The 6,072-nt window shown below is 41.7% G+C and overlaps 1 pseudogene; it reads right to left on the bottom strand.

Moving 5' to 3' along the window:
- Positions 1-531: 531 nt before the first annotated feature.
- On the bottom strand, positions 532-2,558 carry LOC110257965 (heat shock transcription factor, Y-linked-like; annotated as a pseudogene).
- Positions 2,559-6,072: the final 3,514 nt, after the last annotated feature.

The following is a 6,072-nucleotide window of genomic DNA, read 5'->3' as shown; positions in this document are numbered from 1 at the left end:
AGCAACATGGCTGGGATTAGAGAAGATCATGCTAAGTGAAGTTACTCAGAAAGAGGAAGGCGAATACAATACGATATCACATATGTGTGGACTGTAACAGATGGCACAAGTGGAACTTTCCACCTGAACGAAACTCATGAATGTGGACAACAGTGTTTGGGTTGCCAAAGGGGAGGCGGCAGGATTGTGATGGACTGGAAATCGGGGGTTAGAAAAGGTGCAACGTATTGCATGTGGAGTGGGTATGCAATGAGATCATGCTGTAAATCAATGGGAACTACATCTAGTCACTTTTGATGGAGCACAACGGAGGGTTATGTGAAAAAAAAAAAGATGCGTACGTGTATGGGTGTGGGTCTTGGGTGGTTGGGGTGGTGTGTGCCTGGGTCACTTTGCTCGACAGTAGAAACTTGACAGAACATGGGAAACAAGCTATGATAGAAAAAATAAACATCATTTTAGAAAAAGAAACACAGCCCTTAATTGTTTCATAAATGAAGTAATTGCAACTATGAATATGAATATATATGTTTATTTTTGAAATAAAGGAATTGCAGGAAATTGTTGACATTTGCAAGCATAAATGTTCATCTTCACTATGCTGCAGAATCTATAGACCGTTGATAGGTCAAAATTAGGATGGTGTTCAAATAATGAAGAGGATGGAGGTGTTGGCCTTGAGAGAGAGGCAGCAGAGGTATCAGTGGCCATTGGCATTGGGAACCACGGATGGTTGGTTGGTTGAGGCTTAGACAAAGGGCCCTCTCTTGGTGGTATATTCTGATATCTGGTTGGAAAAGGGGACGGCTTCACCGTCATTCCAAAATAACCACTCGGGAAGGGAGAAATAAGGTGGTACTGAGAAATGGAAGTAGTAGTTGTAATGAAATTCACAATGTGGCCACTTGCTGGAGAGTAGCTGCTTTGTGAGAGCGTATGAAACGTGGTCAACTGATTTAAAGTAGCATGTTGAGCCACGACAGTTTGTCCTGTGGTCTGGCTGATGCTGATGATGTAGAAGAAATATCACTTCTCATGGGGGTAGTTGTATTAGAAATTCTCTGGCTGGTAGAAGGCCTTCTTACTAAAGGCACATGTAAATTTGTGGAGGTTGAAAATGCATTTTCTCCACGAGTTTCTGCTTCAAAATCAGAATTATGATTATCCACCTTACGCCCTGTTCTAGAGTGTTTCTTGCTGCAACCTTGAAGTAGAGAAGCCGATACTGGAGAAGCATTTTTATACGTGACTCTTCTTTTCCTCCTTACCAACAGTTGAGGACAGCCTCATTTAAAGTTTGGATTATGGTAGAACTGCAGCTAAAACCAAGGAGAAATTTATTTAATGGTATTTGAAACAAGGACACGAGGAGACAGAAACCATAATATCTGACTCTTTGCATCATATGGAGTTAATATCATGAGACAATACACATCCATTGCTAATATTTTCAAAAATGTTCTTAGTGGTCACAGCCAACTATTGTCCTCAAGGAAAAGTGTCTGGTATATTTACATTAATAGTATTAGGCTCTGTGGCCTGCATTTTTTGAGGTTCATTGACAAGCCTCAAGGAGGCTAGGACAATGATTTATCATCCCAAATACTTTATGACCAAGCCATCCTCAATTTAAAAATGTTGAACATGGATGTTCCTGTCGTGGCACAGTGGTTAACGCATCCGCCTTGGAACCATGGGTTTGCGGGTTTGATTCCTGGCCTTGCTCAGTGGGTTAAGGATCTGGTGTTGCCGTGAGCTATGGTGTACTTTGTAGATGTGGCTTGGATCCCACGTTGCTGTGACTCTGGCGTAGGACGGGGGCTATAGCTCCAATTCAACCCCTAGCCTGGGAACCACCATATGCCATGGGAGTGGCTCAGGAAATGGCAAAAAGACAAAAAATAATCATCATAATAAAAATGGAACAGTACTTCATCCCACTTTCAAGGTCTACTTTGACCCTATATGGATGGACATATTTGCACATGTCCAAAGAGAATTTTATACACTCCCTCTATAAGTAGTAACTGGAAATTTCTTAATGCCTTGTTCCGAGCAGAGACTTCATTTTCTTCTGCCAGAAAGTCAGCTAGTGAGGCACATCTTTGAAAATTCCTTTGCAGCTTATTAAATGCATAGGGGTTAAGCTGTCGAACTCAGCTTTTCATACTCTCAGTTTCAAATATTCTGAAGGGAGACTTTCTCTCCAGAACTTCTTTCTTGACGCGTTCTTCATTAATCACTATCAAGGTTCCATTTGCTTCCCACCAAGTGGACTTAAAGTGATCACTTTCAGCAGTTTTCCAAAGTTTTCTGGGAAAGGGCAGAGGAAGAAAATCATCGTCTTCATCTGGTTCAGAGGCACACAATGTGCGACATGGCTTTTTTATCAGGGAGCCTTCAGACAAAGCCCGAAAAGCCGTTTCTTCAATCTGAGACCTCAAGTCCAAGTCCCCAGTGATTGAGTTATCACACCATGGAGGTGTAATGGAGGATTCTGAACCAGTTGGTGCATCTTTAGGAGACACAGGTTGCATTTCTGAAGGAGCATGTGCCATCTCAGATTAGTTTCTCTGCAGCTACTTTTCTCAACAGCATGCTTTTTGAACTCTGCAGTTTTAAATGCTGCTTTGGTAAGCTTACAGAGATAAAATCGCCCATGCATCACAATGGTTGCTAAGCTAAGTAGCTGTCAGATGACAGGTCTCCTAGCATTCTGAGCATAACCTTCAGTCAGTGCTTATTTTCCTATGAAATTGGTCCAGTTAACAAAAAATATGAGCTCCTTACTTAAACAGTAACCCCCCCTAACAAAAGTGCGATCAGCAAATTCCCATTCCAATGGAATCTTTTTAATAAGTAAGAAAACCCATCACATAAATAAATCCATTTCATCCCAGAAGTAAACATAAATTCCCTATTATAAACATACACATTTGGTGCCTGTTATTAAGGCCTGGAAAATGGGACCAAAAAAACCAGTAAAGTGAAACATATGGTATGTATCACTTCCCAGTTTATAACTAGAATCTATGCCGCATCTGTATTCAGAAAAATCTTAGCCAGGATTTCCCTGGCAGCTAGCTTGTTAAGAATCTGTTGTTGTCACCGCTGTGATCTGGGTTCAATCCCTGGCCTGGGAAATTCTGCATGCCCCAGGTGCAGTCCATAAAATAAAAATTAAAAAAAAAAAGAAATAACGGAAACAAACACACGCACACAAAAACACAACCTTTATCACTAAGCAAGACACGGAAGGTCCCTGGGCACCAAGCAAAATATCTATAGCCATCGAGATATAGAAAGAGGGATAAATGCTGTGGTTAGGAGAGGAAATTTTGGGAAGCACCATCCAAAGGGATATGAGATTTCCTTGTGGATTGAGGCCAATATTTCACAACTGGAGAAGTGATGGGTGTACAACATTCTGAAGATAATATAAGCCATTGCATTGAATACGTTAAAATTCATACACAATGTTTTCACATTGTTAAAAACTGACAGTGATTTGCTATCACTAATTTTAGCGCATAGAGTTTTCTGTGTATCCTACGTAAGTAGTCTGTGTGTTAAACAATATTCCTAATATTTTCTCCTTTGGATGGCTGAGAGAGGAATTCACAAGGCCAATTGGTATTCACTAGGGCATCAGAAAGTGAGGGGCTGAGCTCTAGATGGCATCAGCCTTGACTGCAAGGAGGTGTTAGGCTTACAAAGCACCTGTGGTGGGAATCCGTGGATGAAGTCCATGCTGGGAACCGGTTGCAGGGACAATGAAGAAGGAGGGGAAGGTCAAAGGAAGTGTAACGGCTCGAGTCCCATGATGTAGAGCAGTTACTCCCTGTAAGAGGTTAAGCTCTGCAGGCAGTTGTTTCCCACAGGTCATTGTTTCTTGCTGCCCAACTTGAGCATCCACATACTGGGAGGGGGTGTCCACAGCAAGTCTCTCAGGTGAACTGCAGCGGTTGGGGTGTATGGGGGTCTGTCTCCATCCTCCTGGAAACCTGTCATTCAAGCCTTCCATTATATGGGATAGGGGTGACCATCTACTCTTCTCTATCTGCTTCCTGCTGGCCTGGGGTGACAAGTACTGGGTGGATGGACATGGTACAAGCTACCGTAGAGGTTGGGAAGTAAAGAAAAATGAGTTTAAATAGGAGTTTAGGATGTAGGTTGATACCAGTATTGTTGAAGGAGGGCTTCCGTTTTATCTGAGGAGGTTTTAACACTTGGTGTGGTATTAACCCATAAATCACAGGAGCTATTGGTCATAACGCATGTTGTCTCCTTTCTGTTGCTGTATGAGGAGACCTTGAAAGTGTAAGGTTGCCGCTGCCAGCTGATGCAGCTTTGAGAAGCATCAGTGGCATCATGTCTGACAGGGCACATAAACCCTAAGATCTTAGCCAGGCAAGGCTTGCCTAAAATTACTTCTGAAATATTTCCTCGTCTTCCTTGGATGTCTGGCCCACAGCTACTCCATTCTGCCTCTTCTCCCTACTGACCCATGCAGATGCCATGGTTAATGATCTCTGTATTTCTAGATGAGAGAAGAGGCAAGAATTTGGGGCCATAGAAATGCTCACCTGAAATCGAACTGTCTGAAGGCATGTACCTCTCTTCTGGTCGCCTCCCTGAGCTCTGCTCAGCAGGTGCTGCAGGGAAACAGCTGCTGTGGCTCAAGTTTTACTCCAAGGAGAGCCTGAAGGCAAGTGCTATACTTGAGGTCACAGTTGGCTATAAGCCCCCATGGTCATTGACAGTTTTGACAGGCATTTTAGGACCATTTCATCCCACAGTGCTAGGAATGAACATCCCTCATTCTGGCCAAGAATTCACAGATAGGCCACTCAATGTGCTAATACTGGACAAGGCCATGTTAGGAGTAGCCAAAAGTCTCTGGACCACCTGACTTGCCAGTCTATTATGGTCCAGGAAAATATTCCCTCTTGTTGCATTTTCCCATACTTAGAGGTCACCGATCTCATATGGAACTGTCTATCATTTTCAGTGATTCAGGCACACATTGGAAATGCAGGAAGTAGCAATTTTCTGAAAACAGTGAATAAAAATCACACAGAGACACTCATGCTGAGAGAAGGAATTCAGAAAGAGAAAGACAAATACCATATGATATCACTGATATCTGCAAGCTACTATACAGCAGAAATGAAGCTTTCCACAGAAAAGAAAAACATGGACTTTGAGAATAGATGTATGATTCAAGGGGGTGCAGGAGGCAGAAGGGAGGGAGTGGGAGTGAGTGGGAGCTTGGGGTTAATTGATGTAGACTATTGCCTTTGGAATGGATGAGCAGTGAGATCCTGCAGTGTAGCACTGGGAACTATGTCTATTTGCTTACGATGGAGCATGACAATGTGAGAAAATAGGGTACACCTGTGTGTATAACTGGCTCACAATGCTGTATAGTAGAAAATATAATGATGTATTGGGGAAATAAAATAAACATAAAACCTCTTTGAATAAGGAGTCAAAAATAATATAAGATATTTGTGGTCCATTAAAATATTATATAGAAAGAAGAATTGGTAATGTCATAAGTAAAAATTGAAAAGCTTCACCCAGAGCAGACCAGTATTATCCTGTTGAGGTGGAACGGTCTGTCTCTTACCTTTAAAGGAAATTTTATACTGGTTTGCCCAGTGTTCTTACCCTGTTTTTCCCTAGATGGTTTAAGTGTTCCCAATACAAGGAATCTTAATATTTAGATTAGTATAGATTTAATAATATAATTAATAAATTAAATTAGAAATTATGTCAATTGGCTAAAGTTTCAATTCTTATTTATTGAGCTTTATTAGCATAGATGAAATCATATTTCTGCCCTTGTGAGGGCAGGTATTATATTGCCAGGTGAGGTGATCTCACCAAGTATCATACATAATTAGAGCTTTGGAGGGGAGAAACCCATCAATTTAAATCAGTAGGAAAACAAACAACAACATGGGTCAGGTGTGGCAATCTTGGGATAGTGGTATACTTCTGATGGTGTTTTCATTTTGTCCAGCCCTTGGTGTTTTGTTATTAGGGCCTTGTTATAAGGTGACTTTG

The sequence above is a fragment of the Sus scrofa genome, chromosome Y (assembly GCF_054392235.1).
Source record: "Sus scrofa isolate SSC_HxYL_T2T_F1_AM1 chromosome Y, Sscrofa_HxYL_maternal_Yorkshire_Landrace_v2.0, whole genome shotgun sequence".
NCBI classification, from domain to species: Eukaryota; Metazoa; Chordata; class Mammalia; order Artiodactyla; family Suidae; genus Sus; species Sus scrofa.
The sequence above is the reverse complement of the archived record's forward strand: the minus strand, read 5'-3'. Positions and strand labels throughout refer to the sequence as shown.